This window comes from Crinia signifera, chromosome 4 (genome assembly GCF_055691185.1).
Source record: "Crinia signifera chromosome 4, ASM5569118v1, whole genome shotgun sequence".
NCBI lineage: Eukaryota > Metazoa > Chordata > Amphibia > Anura > Myobatrachidae > Crinia > Crinia signifera.
Window position 1 is genome coordinate 291,131,565 of NC_139220.1, and position 19,180 is coordinate 291,150,744.

The window sequence follows — 19,180 nt, forward strand, 5'->3', positions numbered from 1 at the left end:
CATTCTTTTTACAGGTGGACTACAAGTCCCAGCGGGCCCATTAATGCCCCGCATGCTGGGACTTGTGGTTCTCCAAGTCCCAGCATGCGGGGGAGGTCTGCTGGCACTTGTAGTTCGCCAGTAAAAAGCAATGTAATGATATGTATGATGGATTTAACCCTATCAGGCCGGCGTCCACTGGCCACGGACGCCGGTGACAGCCCCGGGCTTCAGCCCTGGACGGGTGAAGCCTGGGGGGGGGGACCCCTTTATTGGGGGGGTCCCCACTCCTCCAGGTACCCCGTCCAAGGCTGACCAGCCACGGTGCTCATGTTTTGGCCGGGGGACCTTGTATAAAAAGTGTCCCCCGGCTGTGGCATGACACCGCGGGCTGTTGGAGCCCGGTGCTGGTTTCAAAATACGGGGGACCCCCAGATTTTTTGTCCCCCGTATTTTTGGAACCAGGACCGGTCCAAGAGTCCGGGGCTGGTTTCAGAAATACGGGGGACCCCTATGCTTTTTGTCCCCCCGTATTTTTGGAACCAGGTCCGGCTCAATGAGCCCGGGGCTGGTTATGCTTAGGAGGGGGGACCCCACGCCGTTTTTTTTTTATAAAAACACTTTTACACATTTTTATTAACAGAACCATGCACAGATCTCAATGATCTGTGCATGGTTCTGTCAAATTCGCCTGTCAGAACCTGGTCTATTTTTTTTGCGATTTTTGGTAACATTTACCAAAAATCGCACCCTATTAGGTACTTGTGAGTTATCCGGACGCCCGATTTTAAAATCGGGTCGGATCGGGACATCGCATCGCATCGCATGCGACCATCGGATGCGATGCGATGCGATGCGATGACCCGATTTTTCCATAGGAATCAATGTTAAAATGGACTGAGTCCATTTTAACATGGAATTCAATGGGAAAAAGGGGTCCTTTTTATACCCCTACTATCCAAGTGGGCATGGAGTTGGATATAAACCTGTGGCGAGCGTAGCGAGCCACCGAGCCCGAAGCGTGGCGAGCGTAGCGAGCCCCGCGAGGGGACACGGAATACCGTCCCCTCGCGGGGCTCGCTTCGCTCGCCACGCTTCGGGCTCGGTGGCTCGCTACGCTCGCCACAGGTTTATATCCAACTCCATGCCCACTTGGATAGTAGGGGTATGAAAAGGACCCCTTTTTCCATAGGAATCATTTTAACATTGATTCCTATGGAAAAATCGGGTCATCGCATACGATGGTCGCATGCGATGCGATGCGATGCGATGCGATATCGCATCGCATCGCATCTGATTGTATGCCTTAACTTAAGGCATACAATCAAAAAATCGGGCGTCCAGATAACTCACAAGTACCCCCTATTACATTTGCGAGTTGTATACTTTATAATGGGAAAACATCTGGATGCGAATTGAAATGTGACTAAAAATCGCACTTCTAAAAGTGCGATTTCGCGGTAAAAAGTGCGATTTTTTTACCGCGATTTTCAACCTATTAAATGTGCGATTTTCGGAAAATGTGCGATTTCGGCCGTTTTTGACCAAAAATCGCACATGTCTAAAAAATCACACCCTATTACATTTCGCCCCATGTGTTGGGGATTTTTTATAATAGCAGGACTCGAGCAGGAGCCGAGCAAGGAGGAGACCGGGGCCGCAGAGTAGATATGCGTGTCCCGATTACAGAGGCAGCGTCGGCAAGCGGCAGCGGGTAAGTCAGGGGTGAGTTGCAAATGGATTTGCAGCTAATCGTGGATCGGGGTGACTTTCAAAAGCTATCAGCAGCCTTGCACAGGAGCGGGATTTCACTATGACGCAGCGGCGGGTATCTGATCACAGGGCTCTGCCGTTTAGCAGAGCAGCGATCAGATCTGTATAGTCCCCTATGTTTTGGAGGTTAGAGTTTTTATCAAAGCAGATCTTTGGCCTCTGCAGCTAATATTCCTGTTGGGCAATTAGCACGCTGATACAGGCATTGGCAGTGGCGGATTCAGGGGGAGGGGCACCCGGGCACGTATTTATTTTGTAGCTGAGGACCAGGGCTTTCCAACGAGCCCAGCCCTGTGTCTCTAGCCCCCCGGGAACCGGAGATATCGCCTGGCAAACCTGTAACGTTTTTTCCCCATAGTATAATATGGGACCGTCAATTCCGACCCCCACCCAGTTCCGACGACTGCCAATTCCAACCCTGGCATCACAGAAGCTTGTGGTTGATTTCATTCAATTCCAAATCGCTGGGCCTTCAATATGATACCAGGCTGGTCCAAATTTTTATTTTTGAAATGTAATTTCATGGCTGTTCATGTTCTTTGAGGGCAGATTACTCTGGAACCAAACGTTCCAGTTTCACTGGACCAAAATCATTCAAAGCCCACTCAAAAGTTCTTCAATATGATACTGGTCTCATGTAAATTGGTCAGTTGGTTCCAAAGGTATAGCCGGTTAAATGAGATAACTGGTTAAAGGGGGGAGGGGTGGTTTTCTCTCCCCCTCACACCAGAAAATGCAGGGACTAGGCTGGTGTAAAAGGGGCCAACCTGGGAATGCATTTTCTGGTGTGAAAGGGGTATTATTTCAAATAGCCGGGACCTGCAGTGCTCTGAATACAGCCAGGCTCTGCCACTGTCAGTGGCTATCACTTCTGCTGTCCCCCATTTACCACGAGTATGTATTCCCCCTTGGCAATGAGCATGTAATCCCACATGGCAACAAGCATGGAACCTCTGGCAATGAGCATGGAACCCTTGGCAATGAGCATGTAGAGAAGCAGCACTTATGTAGCATAATTTTTAATAGGCATTATGGTGTTTGGCATAACACATAATGGACATAATGGCGTGTAATTTAACGTGTAATGGACATTATGGTGTAAATGTTTAATGCGAGCCTTTGGTGGACAATGTCCCTGTTTATGAAGTGTATTGTGAATTTTGGCTCAATCCGTGTGGCATTATGTGAATTTTGGCTCAACCCATATGGCATTATGTGAATTTTGGCTCAATCCGTGTGGCATTATGTGAATTTTGACACAATCCGTGTGGCATTATGTGAATTTTGGCTCAATCCATGTGGCATTTTATGCATTTGGCTCAATCCATGTGGCATTATGTGAATTTTGACACAATCCATGTGGCATTATTTGAATTTTGGCTCAATCCATTTGGCATTATTTGAATTTTGGCTCAATCCGTGTGGCATTATGTGAATTTTGACACAATCCATTTGGCATTATGTGAATTTTGGCTCAATCTGTGTGTGTTATTATGTAAATTTTGGCTCAATCCATGTGGCATTATGTGAATTTTGACACAATCCATGTGGCATTATGTCAATTTTGGCTCATTCCAGTTGACACGCCCCCTGTTGAGTGGCCACACACTCTTTTCCGGAGCGCGCCTTTGGCGCGCGCACAACTACATCCTTCACTTTTGTCGTCATGGTGGGCCTGCGTACTTTAAATGCCAGGGCCTATTTTTAATTCCATTCCCACACTCTCCTGCCGCTCTCTTAGCATGGAATGGGATCATTCGTCAGACTGCATTTAGGTCTACAGTCATTAGGTCGACCCCACTAGGTCGACTGGCAGGAAGGTCGACCTGACTTATGGTCGACATGGGCCAAGGTCGACATGACTTAAGGTCGAATTTGCATAAAGGTCGACATGAGGAAGGTCGACTGGTCATAAGGTCGACATGGGTTTTTCACTGTTTTTTTATCCGAATGTCGACACAGTCGACATGGACACAGTTGGCAATGAGAATCGGACCCTCGCATCGCTCGCTTCGCTCGCGATGCTTCGGGCACGGTGCCTCGCTGCGCTCGGCACACTATTTTATTCTCCCACCACGCCCTAGTGGATGGTAGGGCATGAAACATCGCCTGTCGGCACATGTCGGCTCAAAAAACAGTGAAAAACCCATGTCGACCTTATGACCAGTCGACCTTCCTCATGTCGACCTTTATGCAAATTCGACCTTAAGTCATGTCGACCTTGGCCCATGTCGACCTTAAGTCAGGTCGACCTTCCTGCCAGTCGACCTAGTGGGGTCGACCTAATGACTGTAGACCTAAGTTCATTCTAATAGATGACCGCATCCCCTTAGCATGTACACTGGCACCAATAACACCGCCCCTCCCCCACCCAAACCCTTTTTTATCATGGTGCCCCCCCTGTCATTTTATCCTGGATCCGCCCCTGGGCATTGGGTTCCAATCCGAATAACTGTTTGCTAACAATCTTCATCACGTCACTGACTTTTTTATTATTCTTATATTTCTTTTTTTCGCCATAGAGATGAGCATATAATGAGTGAGAGTAATGGAGGATATTTCTCTGTTAGCGATAAGTTGACTTAATTTCAGATATAATGGCTCTTTGCATATACTTGAAGATCCTCAGGCATTAAATGGTTTATTGAATATCATATATTATTAAATATGACATGTATCCTTGTAACAGAATTTGCCTCAAACACAAAATTTCCTTTTAGCTGCCAAAAAAACTTTCTTTCTTTTTTATTTATTTTCTTAGGGGAAGGATGTGGTTTAGAGCAGGTTTTGTGTAGTGTTTCTGAACAGACCTGTGCTTGTGTGGGTTTGAAAATGTTTCTTTTGAAATCCACCCAATACTGGGCCTCATTTAATTAAACCACATTACTGTGAATTCCGTTCTGTGCACAGTTCAGCTGAGTCCTCGGGTTTTCATTCAAGAATAAATACTGACGTGTATTTGTGAAATCTCTGGATATCCTGAAAACTTGTTTGAATAAATAATTGTCATCACTAAATCTTAAAAATGCCAACAGCTAGAAAATAGCAGTGTAATGTATGTACAGACATGCTGGTCCATGCCCAAGGGAGGAAGGCTGTGGTTGTCATAACCATGTCTTATTTCATACTGGCATATGAAATGAATGAATGAAGATGTCCGGGTGTCTACAGGAAACGTGGCAGACTAGTGAATTATTTCCAGGCCAGAAATCCCCATTCCATGCCACAAAACCAACAGTTCAATACCAGAGCTGGTGACCACATTTATAATGTACATTTCACTCGGGTCAGAGCAACTTTTTCACCTCCTGCATGTCTGATAGTGAAAACTATAGGGGTCCATTTATTAAGGTCCGCATTAAAATGTGAATATTAGGTGGAATATAGGTGGAATATTACCGCCCAGGAGATCGTATTGCCGGAATGTATTATCCCCCACGCCCAAGGAAAGGGCTAGGCTGCGTACATCAGGAGCAGAGCAAGCAGGTTAATGCCGCCCCACCGAATGCACGCCGCCCCACCGCCAGAATCCCCTCGCTATGCTGTGAGTGGATGTGTACTCTTACACATCTGCTCGCAAGCTCTTGCACAGAGGAATAATTAATCTTTGGTTACTTACCAGGACGAGCCCAGGACATACTTTTCTACTGCATGGTCTTCTGTGAATTTTTGGGCGGGCGCTGACATCATATGATGTCAGGGGGGGGGGGGGGGCATTGTAAGTAATGTGCGGGGGGCATTGTAAGACGGTAAGGGGGGGCGTTGTAAGTAATGTGCGGGGGTGGGGCCTTGTAGGTAATGTGCGGGGGGCGGCATTGTAAGTAATGTGCAGGGGGGGTGCCGCCGGCGGTGGTACGTAATGCGCGCGGGGGGTGGGGGGCGGCTCACTTGCTGCTGCTGCTTCTTCTTTTTCTTTCTGCTGGCCGGGCAGAGGGGGAACAGGAGGAGGCCGCTTGAAAGTCCTGGGAGGTGCTGTGCGCGCATGCGCAGAAGCCCTCCCACGGCCATTTTGGATTTGGGCAAATAGCCTAAGGGGAGCACAACCGGCCTGTTTTTAATGAGTTTTGGGCTGGCCCACCGGGAAATGGCCCGGTTTCCCGGCGGGCCAATCCACACCTTGCTGCCTATCCTGAGCAGGCAGGGGAACGCCAGCATTCCCTGGGGTGTGGCCATTTATTATATATATATATATATATATATATATATATATATAAGGGGTTCTGCTACCGTGGGCATTCATTATTTATAGAGGTGGTACTGCTACCGTGGGCATTTATTATTACTAGAAGTGGTACTGCTACCGTGGGCATTTAGTATGTGTATAACTGGTACTGCTGCCGTTCACATTATTATGGGTATAAGAAGAGGCACTGCTGCCGTGGCCATTTATTATGTATATAAATGGTTCTGCTACCATGGGCATTTACATAGAATTTGAAACATATAAACATAGAATTTGATATAAGAACCACTTGGCCCATCTGTATTTATTGTGCATATAAGTGGCACTGCTACTGTGGGCATTTATTATGTGTATAAGTAACACTGCTAACATGGCCATTGTTCCTTTAGACAGTATGGGGTTTTGGTTTGTTTGTAAATTTCAGCTCTAGGCCTATGTGGACCTTAATCTGGCACTGGCATAATGTGTAAAGGGCATATTTCGATTATTATACAGATTTCTTTTTTTTTTAAGCTGAATTTTTATTATTGAGAAATTCTGAAAACAATATTAAATTAAGTAGTGTTTTTTTTCCAACATTAAATCTTTATTTCAAATTTTCATAGTAGTAACAAGGGGGTAAACAAAAAAAGGGATAACAAAGGGAAACGGGAGTGGAGATTGAGGGAGCAGGGCATACAGAGAATTTTAGTAGCTCTTCAGGTGGTTTATTTTGTCTCAAGTAGCTCACGCCCCAAAAAAGATTGGATACCACTGCACTAGGCGATATTAATAATAATGATAATGCTCAGAAGGGCCAAAGTGAGCGATATTGTATATCATATCTCCCAGTGTGTGCACACCTTGACAGTGATGTCTAATGATGCTCCATCCCCCGGTCCCCTATGGTCACATCACAATGGTGTTAAACATGTGTAAAAATCCTGATCCCCCGATGGAACACCCATCATTACTGGCCACTGATTGGCACATCTGGTTGGCGGAACGGCAGTGCCGCTTGGGCACAGGATCCAGCCCGCAGATGCATGGGCTCCTTAATTCAGATTCTATTACCAACTTAGGGCCTTATTCTGGTTGGTGCGGCCGGGCCGTACGCGTACGTCCCGGGGTTTTTCATGATCTGCGCATGTGCAGATTCGCTAATGCGCAGGCGCGAACACTGAACAACGCTTACGGACGGGTCTCAACGTGCGAAAAAACCTGTACGCGAGTGTACGGGTATTGGGGGCGGCATAGGGGCGTGTTGAGGGGAGCGGCCGAAATAATGAGGGAAAATGGGCGTAAATATGGGCGTACACGGGGGTGTGCACAAAAAATGAGCGGTGCTACTACCGCACGATCGCCTAACGCACCGTTCATTTCGGACACCAGACAAGCGCCCGCCAACCGCCAGCTCAGACCACCCCTACAGATACCGCATGCCAGCGTGCGCCTGAGTTTGCTAATTAACGCTGATTACTACTCAAACACATACACCTGAATGAAATAAGCAATGCTGCAGTCTATTAAGTCCAAACCATTATTTCACTGCCTGCAAGCCACACACAGCACGCAAACACATTGGAAGCTTATCTTCTATACTTCTCCACATTTAAAGGTTTGTTTAATTTAAGGTAAGAATCTTTTTAAGACCTGCTTATATACGCTAAGGTAGGTATTTGCTAAACAGTTAGACACATTCACTACGTGCTTTCATAGACTTTACACAGTAGCACACTCAATCTACACAAGTCCACATGTGTCAACGTGTTCACTCTAATACTAACATAGGTTTTGTATTTAGGATACAATAACATAAACCACATCTAACACCTACAAAGGATGTTTCAGCAATGTTTTAAGCCCATGCCCACTATTTTGCACATTAATTAATTCAATCAATTAATTAATTTTCATAATTATAGTTGAAAGGCAAGATTTGCAGGTCCATATATATGAAGGGTATGTCAGCGTACACGGACGTACGCTCACTCTCACGAGCGGTGACATAAGCTGACTTTTCTATTGAAAACAATAGGGACCCGTCCGTGCAAGCTGGCGTACGCTCAGATAGCCGCAAGAAGTCGGTGGGAAGACGGCCGAGAGACGTCCGTAAACGGTGGTGTACGCTCAATTGTACGCCTGTTGTCGGAGTGCAAGGGCTGGGCCGTCCGCGTACGTTGCCGTACGCTCATTTGTACGCCACTCCCCTTCTACGGTATTTCTGCCCGTACGTAAGCGGCTGATTTGTGGGTGGACCTAACCCTAACGGCCGCGTACGGCTAGCGTACGTTAAAGGCGAACGTACGCACGTTTGGCCGCTCCGATCAGAATAACCTCCTTAATGTGTTTACTTTGTCTTTGTGAAACTAAACACACTGTTATGTATAAGCTCTTTGTTGTTTAAAACAAAAAGCATAATGTCTCAATCGTTAAAGAAATTTATTATCCTGGTTGGCATGGGAGGCTCATTGGAACAGTAAATAAGCTGTTTATATGCTGTTTATGGCTCTTAGAGAACGATCGTTCATCTTCTGAAGTCATAGATATTATTACAAATAACTGACCACTCAGCAGCCTTATATACATGGTAAACCTGTCCAAAGCAATTTATCTTCTTAAAATATAGGCATGAATTATTTATGAGAAAACATTACTACAGGTGTTTTCCAAAATGTAATGTCACTTCCCGTGAGAGGCAGCCTTACAGGGACATGTACTAGAAGTGTAATGAATGCATTCAGTGATGGATGATCTATTTGTGATTGATGCTTTGGTTTTGCCTAATAGCAATTTAGTGACTCTTTTCAGCATGTCTGTTTCACAGTGTATCACATACTTGCCTACGGAGGCTCACAAAAATTGGGTCCCCCTCCCGGCCTCCCAGTAAAGTGGGCAAGTCTCTTGCAGCCCTGGCATCCCCCTTCTTCACTGCATAAAATTCAGAATTTGCGGGTCTGCGGGGAGGCGCGGGGCTAAAATTAAGCAAATTGCGTAATTTCACATAATTTTCGCCTCTCTTCTAATCTGGGAACCCGCGAATTGCCACAGCTGTCTGTCATGGGGGTGAGGTGGTGTCAGCCTTGTCCCACCCCCTGACACATAGCCTCATCCTTCCCCCCTTTCACTCCTCTCCAGGCTTCTCCTGGAGAGGAGTGAAAAAAAGTAGGCAGGTATGGTGTATCATATATACGTAAAAATGGAGACTACAACTAATTTAGGTTATCAGCAGTTGTTTATAGTAAATATACAGTATATTTCACCACAAAATATTAATTATTAGAGTTAATGTTATCCACAACAACTTTAGAATGTAATGCTCTCAGGAACAGGGCCCTCTTCCCTCATGTGCTATTTCTTCTCTTATTAAGGGCCAGATGTATCAAGCTTCAAAACTGATAAAATGGAGAGTGATAAACAGCCAGCCAATCAGCTCCTACCTGTCATTTGGACCTTGGACCTGATCACATGCAGGTCGTAAGTGCGTTTGAACGAGCGATCTTATGTGCTTTGAAAGCATATACGATCTGCTTACGGCCGCAATGAAAGCTGACAGATCACACGTGCAGCACATACTATCTGAGGGCTGACCTCTTAACCCACGGGACAGCGCATTGTACCGATATTACTCACAATGTGCACACAATCGTTGCCTGACCCGTCGAGATCGTACATTCAGGCCTGATATCGTTCAGGTGTATGGCCAGCATAAGGCTGGGTACACACGAGACGATGCGTGCCAAGCCCAACATTGATTCCGCCAGCACTCTGCATGGGGCAAGTTCATTCTGCAGCATATTATTGCTAGTAACAACTCAGGCGCCAGCACTGCTGCAGGGCTGATGGAGGATAGTACTTGTAACTTGTGGAAGCATGCATATCAACTGCATTCTATAAAATGATAGGTAGCTGCTGAAACATCTCCACTGGCAGACTACTTTATTCTTGTTACTACTTCACACTTCTCCCCCAAAATAAGTGTCATTTTCTCCTCGGTTCACCTCCCCTCCCTTTTCTCAAGTTCTCAGAAATAAAGATATGAGATTCAATTATGTTCAGGGACAGCCTAAAGATCAGGGTGGATAGCACAGGTAACATTGTTGTGATTTGATATGTGATAAATGCGAGTCGCAGGTAGGGAGGTGTAAGGAGAGAGCACTACCCTGGCAATGGATACAATTGCATGGACCTGATGGAGCAGCTGTCTGTCAATGCTGGAGCTACTGTATCTTGGGGATGATCAGGACTGGAGTGGATACATCCAGCAAGGTTCTGCTTCTCCCCAGTTACGGTGAACTTGAATTTGAAGAGCTTTACGCTCAGACAACAGTAAAGTTGCCATTTAAATTTGGTACTTTTGTGGCAGGCTGCATTAGTTACCGCAAGATGGAAGCACAGTATGATGGTGGAAGTAGGTGACAGATGCACCCAGGCAAAATGAAGAAGGAAAATGCAGAGAACAACAGAAGATCCTGGAACTGCAGCTGAGCTTTGAGATTGGTGGCTGTAGATGAGAGGTAGATGCCTGCAATGGAGGGAAGCAAAAGAGAGTTACTAAGTTCTCTACTGCAGCCACTCTTACCATATTCCAAGTTTAGCCTAATCAGATCACAGAGGATTTTGGCAGCCTCACATTGGGCGTGTCATTATTAATGTGCCATGGGTGTGCCCATGGCACATTACTAATTAGGCGCTAGGCCCATGCCTATAATTGACCAGAAACTAGGCATGTGATTATTGTGAGCACTATGCGGTTTTCATCCTGCACTGAGTAGGGACAGAAGAATTTGGGCATTAGGCCCTTTTCCCCTGTTTCCTCATTAAGTTTGCACAGTAGATGCTTCTTGACCTCATAAGTAGGTTACCACAATAAAGATAGCGTCCCAGTGCTGCTGGGCATAACTATCCGAAGCAATAGGGTTGCCTACTTTCAGATTTCAAGCCCCTTAAAAGCACCTACATGTACAGCATCAACTATTTTGTTCACAGAGGGATCCAAATGAGACCATTGCATTTCCAACAGAGCTCTGCGATGCACCCACATTGTTATTTGGCTCTATCCCAGGAGTTCTGCTAACACCTGTAATAGGAGACATGCCGACTCACACATTGTACCACTCAGCCTGTGCAGCAGCAAGTGATGGTGCACCCAGGGGCGTAACTCCCCGAGGCAATAGAGGCCTTGCGTCCAGATTCCAAGCCCATAAAAGGGCACCTGCATGTAAAGCAGAATCTGTGTGGTTTGCAGCAGAAACCAAGTGTGAACATGGCTCATCCAATAGAGCTTTGCGATGCACCCAGCGGCTCTGTCTCAGGAGCCCTGATAACACCTGTAGTTTGGAAAATGGGAGCTCTCATCTGGTACCGCTCTGCTGCCACTGCTGCTGAAAGACTGTGAGATGGAACCCACCAATGAATTCTGATTCATTCTGCAGGGTGGGGCACTAATTTATAACTTGCCTCAGGCATGAATTTATGCTTTAGAGTGCATATGATGCTGTTGGACCAGGAGATATGGCCATTCAGATTTAGCATTCACCAGTAGGTCCTGAGTGTGACCATGAACCATTGGCCATTCTCACACAGCATATAACCTGCCAAGTCACTGTGGGCTCTGGTACACACAACCAATATGGTTTTTTTAAGGGTAGGGGGCACCAAATGCCACCTTGCCTCTGGGCTATAGGGGGTTATTTTGGTTCACTCTTTCTGACAAGTTCCTTCTTAGATGGACAAAACCATGTGCACTGCAGGGGGGCAGATGTAACTTGTGCAGAGATAATTAGATTTGGGTGGGGTTTTATTTTATTTCAATTGAAATCTATATTGCAGTGTAAAAATAAAACAGTCAGTATTTTCCCTGCACAGAAACAAATTAACTCGCCCAAATCGAATTCTCTCTGCACATTGAGACTCTGTAAATTGAGACTCCGTGAATTTTATTCTAAAAATGATACCTGTCCTATACAGTATGTGTACAATCGTCATTTGACCCCATCACCAACAACACTACCCTAAAAAGTTTCAGTAAGGCACTTGACTTCCTAGTGTCCGCGAATGGACTACAACCAATCACTAAAACCTAATATGTCAAAGATTGAGCGAGATTGTTTAAAAAATCTTAGCCAAGATTCATCAATTATGAACCGCCCAGCAGACAAAGGTGGCGGTATCGTTATACAGGTCATACAACAGTACATGGACAAACTCTATAGACAGCTAGCAGACACAGATGTCTATATGTCCCTAATAAAAGACCCCAGAGAACTTTACAATAAAGAATTGAAAAATGTCCTTGACCAAGAGCTGTGACTGATGGAACTATACTTGCCAATACAGCAAAGGCACTGTACCAAGAATCTCTGGTCGCCCCAGTCCTCTATTCTTTGCCAAAATTGCACAAGGACATGACCAATCTTCCGGGCAGGCCCATAATTGCAGCCCATGATTCAATTTATTATAAAGTCTCTAAATACCTTGATTATTACGTCCAAACTACAATCCAAGCCCAACCTGAGGGACTCTACTACACTTACCCTCAAATTACAGGAATTGACGGACTTACCCCCTGGTTGTTTCTTATGTACCATGGATGTGGTTAGTCTTTACACTAACATCCCCCACTCCACGGGTATTGAAGCGGTTCGTAGACTTTTATCCTGCAGTAATTCTTATGATGGTCCTGATGTCACATTCTTTTGTCTTTTGCTCTCACTCACGTTACAGTGTAACTATTTTTTGTTTGATGGCAAATGGTATTTGCAATGCAAGGGCTGCGCAATGGGATCTTGCGTGGCCCCTGCGTTTGCTAATGGTTTTATGTTTTTGTGAAGGATGTGTTCCTGAGTAACAATAAGATCTCTAAACATATTCACCTATTAGTACGCTACATCTGATCTGGTCAGGCAGCAAAGTGGAGTTTACAAACTTGATGGACTCCATCAATGCGATGGCATCCACCATCAAATTTACATATGATATTAGCGAGTTAACTGTTCATTTCTTGGATGTGCAAATAAAATTGATGGTGTCATCTCCATGGGTTATATAAAAAAATCTACAGTGTCCATCCTGAAGCCTCAAAAAGAGGTCTTCCCTTCTCCCAACTCCTCAGCGTCCGACGGATTTGTGCGGTCCCTGCTGAGACAGAAAAAGAGATGGATGTGATCATTTCAAAATTCATCACTAGAGGCTACTCGTGGAAAGAACCCTCAAAGGCCAAAGCTAAAGCACTTGCCATCCCACGTGAACACCATCCAACTTTTTGGTATGCAAACCAGGATGTTATAAGTGTATAAACTGCACTACATGCAATTTTTTAGAAACTGGTGACAGCTTTTCGCATCCGGAGTATGGACACCCATCAAACATGTACTAACATGTAGTACAACACACATTATTTACATTATACACTGCCCATGTGGTCTCCTATGTTTAGGAAAGAACACCCGACAGTTTAAGGAACACATGGCGGGTCATAGGTCCCAAATAAGGCTTTAGAAGGGAAGATTTTGCCATCAAAAAACCTGTTCCATGACACTATTGTGAGTACAAACATGGTCTGTCAACACTTAGGTACAAGATGATTGATCACGTCCCCAAAACCCAAAGAGGGGGGGGGGGGGAAACCGTGATAAAAAGCTCTTACAAAGAGAAACTTGGTGGATACACCATCTTAACATGGTGGATACACCATCTTAACATGGTGGCTCCCTCAGGTTTAAATGAAGCATGCAGCTTCTTACCGTTTCTCTAGTTTAGTTATTTCCTGTTGCATTCTTTTAAAATGTACCATTTGTTACATACCATGCAAGGCATAGGTATTACCATGGTTGTTTCATCAGCCACTTGTGTTCCTATTTAATGCTCACTGTATTTATTTGTTTTGGTTCTACATTAATGTTCTCAATATTTTAAATTCTTGCACTTTTTGTTTATGTTTAGGTTGCCTAGCAACCTGTCTTGTCCCGGCATACTGGCTGGTATGCGTCGCTGGCCAGTGATGTCATCACGCCATGGACACACGGCGGCTAGCAGGCATCCTAGTCATGGTAATAGGTGGTGGGTATAAAGGCATGTTTTTGTACTGTACACTTTGAGCTTGAAAAAGTTCAAATAAAGACCGAAACGTTACCCGCAGACCAGGCTGTCTATCTATTTATTAGTACTACAAGTCCCAGAAGTGTCTCCAAAGTTACCTTGTATATCTTGTATATATTATATATATATATATATATATAAATAAATAAAAGCGGATGACCCTGGTTGCTCCACACACACACACAATAAGCAGGCACTTCTATAAATCCCCCTTGTTAGTGGGAGATAGAAAAATAAATGGAAATAGGGAGTGCTATCAAATACCACCACCTTTAAGAGGTTAGATCAACAAATGATCAAATATTTCTCAAATGGTTGTTTTTATAAAAAAATACAGGTACTTGTGAGTTATCCGGGCGCCCGATGTGGTCATCGCATGCCATTATAATAAGCATACGATACGACGCGATGCGACGCGATTTTCCATCGCGTCGTATCTCGTCGCATCGTATGCTTATTGTATGGTATACAATTGGATGCGATGCGACGCGACGCAATGTTTATACTTCCCGCCCATTTTTAAACCCGCCCTCTGGCACATCTGGCAGAAAATCATTGTGAGGTAGTTTCCAGAGGAGAGAGCAAGTGTTTGAGTGAGAGAAATTGATTTTCAGCATTGTTGCATATTACTGAGGTGAATTATTGGACATTTACCCCAATATTGCCCCATTTGGCCCTTTACACCTGCCCCATTTCACCCCTTACACTATTATTGCCAAAATGGCTGTGGTTGATGGCATCTTCAGCCTCCCAAAAACAGAGGAAGAGACAGTCACATTCCTGCAGGAGAAAGGGCTGCTCCCATTGACTGCCACATGCCCAAATGGCCACCCTATGCGCCTGTCCCTGAAAGAGCGCAAATGGCGCTGCTATATTAAAAGCTGCAGCAAAAAGCAGAGTCTGCGGGCCTCCCTATTCTATCCTGGGTGCAGGCTCCCCTTCATGACGATCCTGCGCTTTATCTGGTGCTGGTGTGAGGAAATGACATCAATTGAATTCTGTGTCAAAAATTTGAAACTCTGCAATAAAAGCACCATTTTCTACAATGCCCTGATGCGGGAGGCCTGCCAATGTGATTTAATGGCACAGCCACAGCAGCAGATTGGAGGCCCAGGGAAAATGGTGGAGGTTGATGAAACCCTCTTTGTAAAACGCAAGGCCAATGTTGGCAGAGTACTCCCACAGCAGTGGGTGTTCGGAGGAGTGTGCCGGGAGACAGGGGACTGTTTTATGGTTGCAGTTCCGAAAAGAGATGCACCCACTCTCATTGGTGCAATTGTGCAGCACGTGGCACCTGGCAGCACCATTGTAAGTGACTGCTGGCGTGCCTACCAAACCAGTGAACTGGAGCGGGCTGGTTACAGCCACTTGCGGGTAAATCACTGCTTCAACTTCGTCGACCCAGAGACTGGTGCACACACACAGAACATTGAGCGACTTTGGGGGTGTGCAAAATGGCGCAACAAACGCCAGCGGGGAACAGCACGCCATCATTTAGATTCCTATATGCAGGAGTTCGTGTGGCGAAAATGCCTGGCGAGAGACAATGCATTTGAGCGTATTCTGCATGCGCTCACGTTAGTTGATAAATCATAATGTTGATTGAGATTATTGTGTGCTTTATGATTATTTGTTATTCTAATTTATTTCATTCTTATGTTAATTACACAGTTATTACCTTTAATTCAGTTGTCCTTAATGTGTCAGATATGCATGATATGGATGAATGATATTGGATGCTCACAGCCACTCCACTATCAACGTGAACCCGAAGCGTGGCGAGCGCAGCGAGCCCGCGAGGGGCGGCGGTACGCGTCCTACGACCTTTTCATGCCCTACTATCCACTAGGGCGTGGAGTGAGAATATAATAGTGTGGCGAGCGCAGCGAGCCACCGAGCCCGAAGCGTGGCGAGCGCAGCGAGCCCCGCGAGGGGACACGGATACCTTCACAGGTAAGCGCGTCCCTTCGCGGGCTTCACAGGTGTCCACGTCGCCATGGACACCTGTGAAGCCCGCGAAGGGACGCGCTTACCTGTGAAGGTATCCGTGTCCCCTCGCGGGGCTCGCTGCGCTCGCCACGCTTCGGGCTCGGTGGCTCGCTGCGCTCGCCACACTATTATATTCTCACTCCACGCCCTAGTGGATAGTAGGGCATGAAAAGGTCGTAGGACGCGTACCGCCGCCCCTCGCGGGCTCGCTGCGCTCGCCACGCTTCGGGTTCACGTTGATAGTGGAGTGGTGTTAACAATGGGGATGGGACTGACATTGTGTCACTTTTTGGGACACTTTCTTAGGGGTTTTACACTGCAAAAATCGGGTGGTATCGCATCGCATCGCATGCCATGTGGTTAACATGCGATGCGACGTGATCACTTTACATAGTACCCGATGTAAAATCGGGTTCGGGTGGTCATCTCGTCGCGTCGCATCGCATGCCATTTGGTTAACATACGATGCCATGCGATGCGACGCGATGCGCATACGACCAAAAATCGGGCGCCCGGATAACTCACAAGTACCAAAATACATACATTTTGACATCCGTTTATTTGCAGTTCACTTGATGGTTAACAGCACAGATTAGGGGTAAACGGGTGTACGGTATGTGGATCATAAATATGAAATTCTTAAAACAAATTCCTAAAATGCACAATGTGTCCAATATGGTCCAGTTTAGACAAATGTCACAATGGACTCTCTATTCAATATTGGAAAGGTTCAGTACCAGAGTAGAAATAGTCAGTGTATCTCCTCCAACTGTTTGTATGGTTGGATATACACAGGTTGAGTATCACCTATTCAAAATGCTCGGGACCAGAATTTTGTATGACAGATTATTCTGTATTTCAGAATATTTTTATATTTCAATGATGTATCGAGGTATCTTGCATTTATGTTTTATAAACACATCAAACACACAAAATACACACACATATATATATATATTTTAGTTGTGCATAAAACAAGGTTTCAACATATGAAACAAACTTTGTGTACAATCTCAGGTACAGTTACATATCATGTCCCCAGTAGTGCCAGTTACATACCGTGTCCCCAGTAGTGCTGTTACAGATGTCCCGAGTAGTTTTTTTAGCAATAATTTTTTATTCTCACTTTCTGGAATGTATGGTTTTCAGAATAATTTGGATAATGGGTATTTGGATAAGGGATACTCACATATGGAAAATGGTAGATGCTCAATTAGTTCAGTAATACCTCTAAGGTGCATGCAAGGAAGGGGTTAATACTGAGTAAGTAAAACAATACATTGGTTCCCTCAGCTCACTGAATGGTATTAGTAACCAATTTTGAACACTACATGATAATAGAATTCAGAGATATTGGTTACATATACTTGAGCAGGTGTATGATATGCCCCCAAGCCACGTCAAGGCTTCTCTGTATATTGGGGTCCCTAGCGCTATATCTAGGTGCAGGGTGCGGCACCCCAAAAAACTAGCATAAGCTAGAAAGCCCAGTGCAGCACACCAGTGAAAAACTATAGTGTTAATAAATATTAGTGGTAAGAAACCGAAGCTATGTATAGAGAGAGAGAGAGGTACTTGTGTAGTTTCACGGCGCCAGTAAATCGCATGCGATAGCACATGCAACTCGATAGCTCGCCACACTATATAAAATCAACTCCATGCCGTAGTGGAAAGTGGGGGTATGATCAGGTAATAAATCGCATTGCATCGCATGCGATTTACTGGCGCCGAGAAACAACACAAGTACCGAGAGAGATAAGGGATACTCAACCTGTATATAGTTATAGGATTTAAAAAGGAAGACTGGGGCTGCTCATGCCATAGGTAAAAAGGAGGCTTGATCACAGCTTACATGGGCGTGGCCTCGTGACATTTCCCAATATCTCTCTATGTACAGTGTGTAGGGAGACTTTCCAATTTACAAGCCAGTCTTTGGATCCTATTATTTGTGAAGGTTGCAAGGTGCCGTTCCATAGTGTTTGAACACTGGCAATGGCACCCGATTTAACTTCATTTTGCTCCCTTCGCAAGCCCCGAATTTGCTAAAATTTGCTTGCAACCCTATGGAGCAGTGAGCACTTTTTGGCGAATTCAGTCCGCCGTAAAGTGAGTCAGGTGTCATGAAGATTCACAGTCGCAAATCATCCGCGGCTAAAAAGATCGACCCCTTTCTGTGTGACCAAACCAGCTCATCAGACCATTGGCCCTCTGGCATTGCCAAAAGTGAAGTCCAGCCCTGCTCCCTGGCTATTACATTTAGCTAGAAATTCTGCTCTATCCCTTCACTTTCCAGTTCATTTGCTAGAATCTGCATCTGTTGCCACTGTACTGAAACACCAGTGTATATTTCAGTTTCATTAATAAATAATATTATTAATAAATAATAAAGTAATGTATTCCTATGTGACATGATGTATACTGTGACAATGTAGACTCCATTCTAATATAATTTTCATGATAAAGATCAATGCAAACCACATTTGTGCTCTTAGTTTGCTGATTATTTATGGTGTTATGTAGTCTCACCACAGCTTTCATTAGACAAAGCAAAACAAGTGTGTCTCCTCCATTTCCTCGAGGACTCCATAGAAAACGCAATGACTCATTAAGCCCAGTTAGCTCATGGAAAATACACACCTCATCTTTCCTTATATCCTTTACCTGATCAACTGTCCGACTGCCAAATGCCAGCAAAGGCAGGTTTTCTGCATCACTGCTAAAGATCTGGCTATTTATAAACAAGTTACTCAGATTTCCCATTTTTTTTTTTTGCAAAAAGGCTCCTCTCTGTTCCCACTTTACAAGATTTATAGACTTTATTTTAGTCTGATATTAGCGAGACTTGAAACTGAAGCCTACAATATGCAGTTATTTACTTTAGTAAAAAAAAATCTACTGGTGCTACTATGTTCGGATATACACATATATCTATCTCATTCATACTCTGCAGCTCAGCTTAGAAAAAAACAGCCTAATGTACGCAAACATTTTCCCCAGTGTATATATCATTAATATAATAGGGTGCGTCTCTGGTCTGTATCTCAGTATATCGGATGCAGGCTCCAGTTTATAGATTTTATTTACATCAGGAGCAAATGCAGGTTTTTTTCTGGTGGTGGTGGGTTCCAATCAAAAACAATATTACCCCTTGCACCAAAATGCAGCAATTTGTGGGAC